Source organism: Myripristis murdjan, chromosome 10, assembly GCF_902150065.1.
Source record: "Myripristis murdjan chromosome 10, fMyrMur1.1, whole genome shotgun sequence".
NCBI classification, from domain to species: domain Eukaryota; kingdom Metazoa; phylum Chordata; class Actinopteri; order Holocentriformes; family Holocentridae; genus Myripristis; species Myripristis murdjan.
In genome coordinates this window covers 20008559-20016790 of record NC_043989.1, presented here as the reverse complement: position 1 = coordinate 20016790, position 8232 = coordinate 20008559, and positions in this window count along the sequence as shown.

Genomic DNA, 8232 nt, shown 5'->3' with positions numbered 1-8232 from the left:
AGAGAAAGAACGATGGTAAACTATATTCCATTTACAGTGCAGTTAAGGTATGCTACAGCTTGCGTGCAGAGAGGAGTGAGGATTAAAGGGTGAGATGAGACCAGGGAATGAAAATGGCTTCTTGTCGTTCCTTTTTTTTTTTTTTTTCTTTTTTTGCATACCTCACCCACTCCTTCACAATTATGCCGTGTTTAGCTACAGAATTGGCCGAGGCCGATCTGCATGCGATGGCACGACCTTTCTGTAAATCTGCTCAGAGCAGTGACAGATGTAGACGGTCGCAGTAAAAACAGTTTGCATGATAGGGCTCGAGCACTGAATCTGCGGGGCGGCAGGGACGCGCTCTGTCTAAACTGTCTGCACTGTCTGCCTTTCCACTAAATGCATCGCTGTGTAATGAAGTGTGATTTCCTCCACTGGCATACTTAACTGAATTCCATCAGCTGATTTTTTTTTCCCATTTCTCCTCTCTTCTGATTTGGGCTCCACTTGAAATTATTTAAATAGATTTAATAGCAAATCCTCCATATGAAAACACCAAATCGATCCCTGATGCATTTGAAGCAGCAGTATGGCAAGTTGTGTTCGCCTAAAGTGCACCAACTTTCCAAGTCATGATTCAATTTTTGCTTGTAAAAAAAACGCCAATTGAATATATCTGCAATAAAAACTCTGCGGTGACGTTTTTACAAGTAGAAATTCTAATCTCAAGTTATCTATAATTAAGTTTTTACGACGGCAGTTTTTATTTGTCATAATGCTTAGGTGACATATCCATAATGTAATTTTGACAAGCCACTTCTTACCATTGACTTACATGGAATCTCATTCTGTCTTTACAATTAATTTTTTCACTTGAAAAAATGTCCAGTTAAATATATCTACAATTACATTTTTGCCATTAGAAATTGCAGTTCCATATTCTAATTAGTTGTTATTCTACTTCTAGATATCAATAACATTATTATGTTCTACCAAAAATCAAAAATGAATTCTAGACATCTACAAAAATATTTCATCGATTTGAAACTAGACATAACCTGAATGCTTTTTACAACTACTCAAAATAAATTTACAATTTACAAGTCACATTTGGCAGACGCTTTTATCCAAAGCAACAGTCACATGAGATTTTTATACATCACAAGCAAATTTCTATTCTGGAGAGAACGACGACATCAAGCGCCACAAAGCTCTGGGCCAAAGCACAGAGGTGCTTCAAGAGACATCAAAGATATCTCGAGTTATTATTATTATTTTTATTCTTATTATTACTTTCCAGTTCAATTTTGGATTTTTCAGTGTGGAATTTTTACTTGTCAGAATGGAAGTGCTGATATCTGGATGCACAATTTCTACAAGTACAAATTTACTTGATTATTAGATAACATTAATTTGACTTTTTAGTAATAAAAACTGGATTGTAGACGGTAGAGAATGAGAATCCATGTAAGTCAATGGTAACATGTGACCAGTAAAAACTGCTATGCAGATTAGAAAAATTACATTGTGAGTATCTTGAATTAACATTTCTACTAATAAAAATATCATTGCAGATATCTGTGTCGTGTAAAGGTGGTGGCATTTTTGTCTCAAGCGACTTGCCATACAGCAATAACAACTTTTTTTTTTTTTTTTTAATGGTTTATTATGTGACACGAGAGCATCTTACCTGAAGTGCTTTTGGATTGCTGACTACCATGATGTTTACAGCTGAATAACTCTCAGTTCTCACTTCCTCTTTCTAAGAACACTGACCCCTCTTTACTCCACATCATAATGTTTTATTTCTGTCTCTGCATGTTGATGTGTGTGTGTGTGTGTGTGTGTGCAATGGAGGTGCATATATGTGTTTGTACAGGAGGTGTGTGTGTGGTCTGAGGTTCGTCTCCTCACTGCAGCAGGACCCTGGGATGAGTCATTGTGTTGCCGTGGGGACACTTCCTGCCCTCCTCATAAATATAGCAAACCTAAAGTGCAGAAAAATGTTCCTCGTTGAATATGGGGGAGTGGGGGGGGCAGTGGTGGTGGTGAAGGGCGAAAATATGTATGTATATGAATTTTTCAGCATTTATATAAGCTCCGAAAGACTCACAATTTGTTTTAGCGTCCTTGTATGCCAATTAAAACAAGAAAGGCCACATGTGCACTTTTGATAAGCGCTGTACACATTTCTACAGGTGAGAGAAAAGTTTTTAAAACGCAAAGAGAGAGCTCAAAGTTCACACGAGTTGTGTTGATGGTGTGCTTTTTGGGAAATAAAGACAAAGAGGGCAGGAGAAAAAAAAAAGGAGAGTGTGTCCGTAGGCATGGCTGCAGGGTATCACACTCCAACTGCCAGAGAGAGAGAGAGAGAGAGAGCAGCATCCTGTCATCTATCAATCTCTCCTCTTCACTGTCTTTTTTATTTTTACTGTTTTCATTCTCTTATATACACCCCCCCCCCCCTTTTTTTTTTTTTTTAAATGATGTGTTGCTGAGTGTGAATGCGTATTGTTGTCAAAACTCGAGAGAGGAGACAATGAGGCCCCCAAATTGCAAATCTCTCTTCTTTTTTTTTTTTTTTTGTTTGTCTTAAGGCTGTGAAACTTATCGCTGTCAATTTGATTTTACTGTAAAATAACAGTACATGTATGCTTACAGTAGTTCAGTGGAATGTCAGTTTTGTAAGCTCCTTTCAAGTGTGTGTGTGTGTGTGTGTGTGTGTGTGTGTGTAGGGGTGGGTGGGTGAGTGGGTGGTTGGGTGCATGGTAGGGCTGTCACTGCTTTCCCTGAGTTCACAATTATTTACTCTATCTTGACAAAACAGATGAAGGAAAATCAGATTTTATAATAGAAATTCTTGCTTTCTCTCTCACTATCTCTCTCTCTCCCTCTCCCTCTCTCTCTCTCTCTCTCTCTCTCTCACACACACACACACACACACTTCATATCAGCTGTGTGAATCTTTGACTTCACTGGATTAATTTTGATTCATGATTCACAAGTTGGCGATTCAATTTAAGAACAGTTTGTCTTTTTTCTGAAAGATTGAGTCTAATTCAAGTTTGTAGACTGTGTGGTTTCTACATTTTAACATTCATTACTCAAAGTGCAGAAATGTAAGACTATCCTGCGCTCTGAAACATTTTCACATTATTTATTCTATAAAAACCCAAACAACTTTATTGGCCAAAAATGCAATATGGACATTCTGTCCAAACACCAGCACGTTAGATCTTTTTTTTTTTTTTTTTTTCCAATTATTATTATTATTATTATTATTATTTTACAATCATGAACAACTCATTTCAAAGCATTTCATTTTATATTTGCCCAGACTGCAGTAAGAGTGATTCTTTCTATTTATTTCTTTTCAGTGCAGTGAAATGAACAAATTGTTACACCTCCCGTGTTTGCTTGTGCACTAACTCTGGGTACCATGTCAACGTTTTCATCTTTGTCACTGCTACATATTTACAATGTCAGCTTTGACAACTCTCCTTTTCCTTGCTGCTGGAGAGCTGTCGGCATTAGCCTTTTCCGGTTCATGGGGGCTGAGGGGGACAGATGGAGGAATCCCTCTCTCATCGCCCACTCCCGCTTCAGCTTTCACCCTCTGGGGATTCACATTGCCCTCAACACAGAGGTGTTTTCAAATTAAATACTATCTAATGAACTGGAAAACTTGCTGCTCTGTGTGTGTGTGTGTGTGTGTGTGTGTGTGTGTGTGTGTCTGCATTTTATGTGTGTGTCTCTGTGGGCCCTGTGTGTTTGTATATACAGTTTTCACCAGGAAGGAGTGGTGGAGAGAGGGGGATGGCATGTGAGAAAATGAAAGAAAAACTGCAGGAGAGAATAAAGGAAGAGAGGTATTTTGCATTGCAATCTAGCGATTGCGCAGCCCGGGTGGAGCGTTGTGAAGCGTGTGTTCGGTAATTGTATATCTCTGCAGTTCTAATTGCTTTAATTCCCTGTAATTAATCAGTAATTGCAGTGAGGAGCCACGCACAGCTTCGCTCTGAACGCAAAAGAACTTTTCAATATGGAGTACATAAATATAGATGAGAGAAAGGAACCGATTGGTGTGAAGACAGAGACAGCAGGAGAGAGACACAGAGGGAAGGGAGAGAAAGAGAGAGAGAGAGAGAGAGGGAAAGAGGAAGCCTCCTATATTTAGTATTCTTTGAAAGGCCTGAACCATGAAGTATATGGCATGGTCTCATTTCTCATTAATGTATTCTGATGCGTATGAAAATGAGAGATTACGGGTAACAGTGGAGCGGTCCCCATAGACTTGCGTCAGTGCCGCAAATAAACCCCTTCACTCAACTTGGAGGAAAAACCCTTTTATTGCTGAGTTCATGCCCATCGGACTCAACCAACATTGTAGCTCCTATTTAAGATATTTGAGTTCCACATTTCAGTCATTCTCTTGTGAACTTGTGCTCTGAGTGAAATCTTTTGCCTGTGAGTGTGTGTGTGTGTGTGTGTGTGTGTGTTCATGTGGACATGTGTGCCGGATGTGTGTATGAACAGGAAGGGGGTGGCAGCTGTTTCCAGGGAGATCCTTGTCCCATTAGGCCACCAGAGAACAGGAGAGAAAGGAGAATCCCTCCCACCCACCCTACTGTTGCAAGGTAATCCCCTCCTCTCTCCTCTCTCATCCTCCACCTCCTCCCAGCCCTCACTTCCTACCTCACCCTGCCCCCCTCATTAATTCCCAATTAAGACAGCAGCCCTCCCACCCACACACCTCCTTATTGCACATATTGCACATAAACGCTTTTCGGGTCGGACTTTTAATTCAGATGTTTGAGCTGAGGCTAGCAGACACACCGAACTGTGCGTTGTGTGTGTGTGTGTGTGTGTGTGTGTGTTTGTGTGTATGTGTGCGTACACGTGGGGGTGCATGTGTGAGTATGTTGTATAATGATCTCTTTTCCGTTCCTTTCCCCAACCTCAGATGAAAGCAAACCTTTGTCATCCTCGATCGTTTTTTAAATGAGTGTCGCTGGCTGGTCTTCGGTGACCTGCTGCGCCCCCCCCACTTCCTTCCCCCACCCCTTCCTTGTTTCTGTCCCCCCACCCCTCTCCACCCACACCCACCTCATAAATGGCCCCGGTTCCCTCATAACAAGCAGGATTCTCATAGATCTCCATCAATTTGTGTCACACCAGGGATTCCCTGAACAAAGACGCCTTCGCTGCATCACCCACAACATCTATGCATTATTAAGGCTAGAAAAACAGCCTGGAAAGTGTGTGCCACAGCCTTGGTTACAGAACTAAAAGAAACAAAAGGGAGAGAGATTGAGAAAGACAGAGGAAGCTGTAGAGACAGAGCGAAATAGACTAATGATAAAAGGCTAACATTTTAAATGCCAATGTGGCTATGCATTCCACAGTATGTTTGTCATGTGACGGTTAAGCAGAAGGCTTGCTCTCTCGCTCTCTATACCGTGTTCCTTCATTAAAGAGATTTCCCAAGATGCATCTCATCCATGAGCAGCTCACATCAGCGTGTGCATGGGAAGGCTTGTGTTGATCTCTAAATGATAGCACAGTGCTATTAAAGTGCAGCGTATCATGAGGCCTGATGCAGAATAACACAGCTGACACCTAATAGATGATATACGTATTAACTGAGATTCATGAGCAAGTCATTTGATAAAAGATGAAACAACATGGCGTGCAATGTGGAAATGCCCTAAAACATAATTTTCATATGTTATAGCAATGATCTTAGACAAATCATGATTTGTCGACATTATACACCGCAGTTATAAACTAGAGAATCAGGCTCATTAACCCTTTGGTGCATACAGGGCTCTCAAGTTTTGAACTGAGTTCAGAGTGAGATTTTGGTAGTGGCGGGTTGTGGAGGAGGCAGTGGAGGAGGGCGGGCAAAAGGAAAGAAAAAACTAAAATTATTATGGGTATTCTTATAAAATTATTATGGGTAGGCCTATTATAAAATGGGTATCTTTATAAAAATATAAAACTGTTGCAGTAGCCCGGTATAATGTGACACCCCAAGTGCTCCTGCTATCTAACCGGCTAGCTCTGCAAAAATGGATACGTGAAAAAGAAAAACCCTGACGAGCAGCCGATTCAACATGTGTAATAGTAATAATAGTAGGCGCAAAAGCTACCGCCGACCACATAGGCCTACGACGGCCGAAATCGCATGTGTCAGGGTCATAATAGCTAAGCAGACCAAACATAGCCTAGACTGCATTTTCAATAATAAAAATACAGTCAAATATAAAAATACAGAAAATAGAGATTCCTCTACCTGTTCCACAGTTAATAAAATAGCGGCGCAACTTGGTGGGCGTTATCCTGGTAATTTGTCTGCGTGAGAAATACAAGGTGTGGCGTGGGAGCATGTGAACGGGTTGAAATGTGTGTGTCTCATGCCCAATGCGTGAGACTTGAGAGCTTTGTGCATAGCGGTCACTACAGTGGACAGCTGTTTAAAAGTCATTTTCTCCTAAATGCAATGGTTTCTATGGTGGAACTGCATATCAGCTGTTAGAATGCTCTCTGCTGCTCCCCTACATTGAGGTTTATGCAGAGACTGTCAATTCTTGTTGCTGAAAACATATTAATACTAGTATCATGACATGGTAATACCAGTCCTGCATCCTTAAAGAAGTATGGAGACTCACAAAAGTGTTCATGCCCTAAGAAGAGTAAAAACACATAAGAAAAAAAATCTTGACTCAGGCTTTCACAATTCATGCATCAAAGGGTTAAATGGCAAAACCTGGAGCACCTCCACAGACAGATGACTTTTTAGTGACCAAGTTTTGATTTGGATTTTAGCAGGGTACACAGATGGAAGGAAAGATGAAAAGAAAGAGACGAAAGAGAGAAAAGATATCTGTACGCGCTTCATATGAGCAATAATATATGAAGAATAACTGTGAGACTGCTCGCTTGAGCTTTTACGCCCAAATGTGCTTCATTTGATTCTATTGCTGAAAGGTCATGAAGCAGAACACAGACTCACTCTAGACTTGACAGAGTCACTTTTAGCCTCAGTGTCAATAGAGCAGCTCCCGGATTAAAGACAGCACCAGTAACAGAGTATAAGACCATAAGAACTGTTTGAATTGGGATGAATTCACTCTTTAAGTGTCCCAGTGGAGTGTGGAGGACAGCAGGTTGGCAATCAAACTGAAGACACACACCTCATCATACCTTTGTTGGGATAATGTGCTGCCAAGAGACATGCTATTACAATCACATTACTTTTTATTTGTGTTGTTTGCTGTTTTTTGGTTTGTTTGTTTTTGCATTATCACTTTCTTGGTATAACGTCTATGAAACATTCCCATTTTTTCTTGCCTTCAAATCATTTGGAAAATAATTGGAATTAAGAATAAAACAAACGCAAACGAGTCAACAAAGCAGGAAGTACCTGCTGCAGTCCTGGATGTCTGACACTCCCAGCGGCACATAAACGCACCAGAAGACCTACAGACTTTTGAAATAAATGTGCATATTCAACAAAATTCCTACACAAAGTCAGTGGCAAAACTAATCCCAGGGACTTCATGGATTGCTTATATCCAGCAAGTTTTAAATATTTACAAATTTTGCAAGTTGATTTTCTCATAAGGAAATGGATGGCAATGCCTTTTCAAAAATCTGGAGTAATGAAGTAATGTAAAGTATGTATGCATGTACAATATAGTACAAAAAAAAACTGCAATGATATTGTGTCTGCCATTAATTAGACTAGGATTGAGCAGATTGAATAGGTTACAGTATTTACTGGCCTAATGAATGCATGGAGCACATTTGCTTTAGGGTGTAATGCAAAAGTGATGTGACAGGTACTGTGACGAATTACTTTTCTCTGGGTCTAGTAAGTAAAGTTATTCATTACTTTCATGAAAACGAATGAACTAATTCCAGTAAAGAGCCCATCACAATTTACAGTAACATGAGACGTGAGACATGTATGAGTGTGTGTGTGTGTGTGTGTGTGTGTGAGAGAGAGAGAGAGAGCATGTGAGTGCATGACCACTGGAGCCATTTCACTTAAGTATCAGACAATCAGACATGATGCTCAAACATGCATGGATTATTATCCTAATGGGTTAAGATATACCAACACCCTGTGGCTATCATCTTTCCATGATATGACCTTGCCAGCTCACACACACACACACACACACACACACACACACACACACACATACACACACACCTTCCTGAATCCACACAGCACTTTTTACC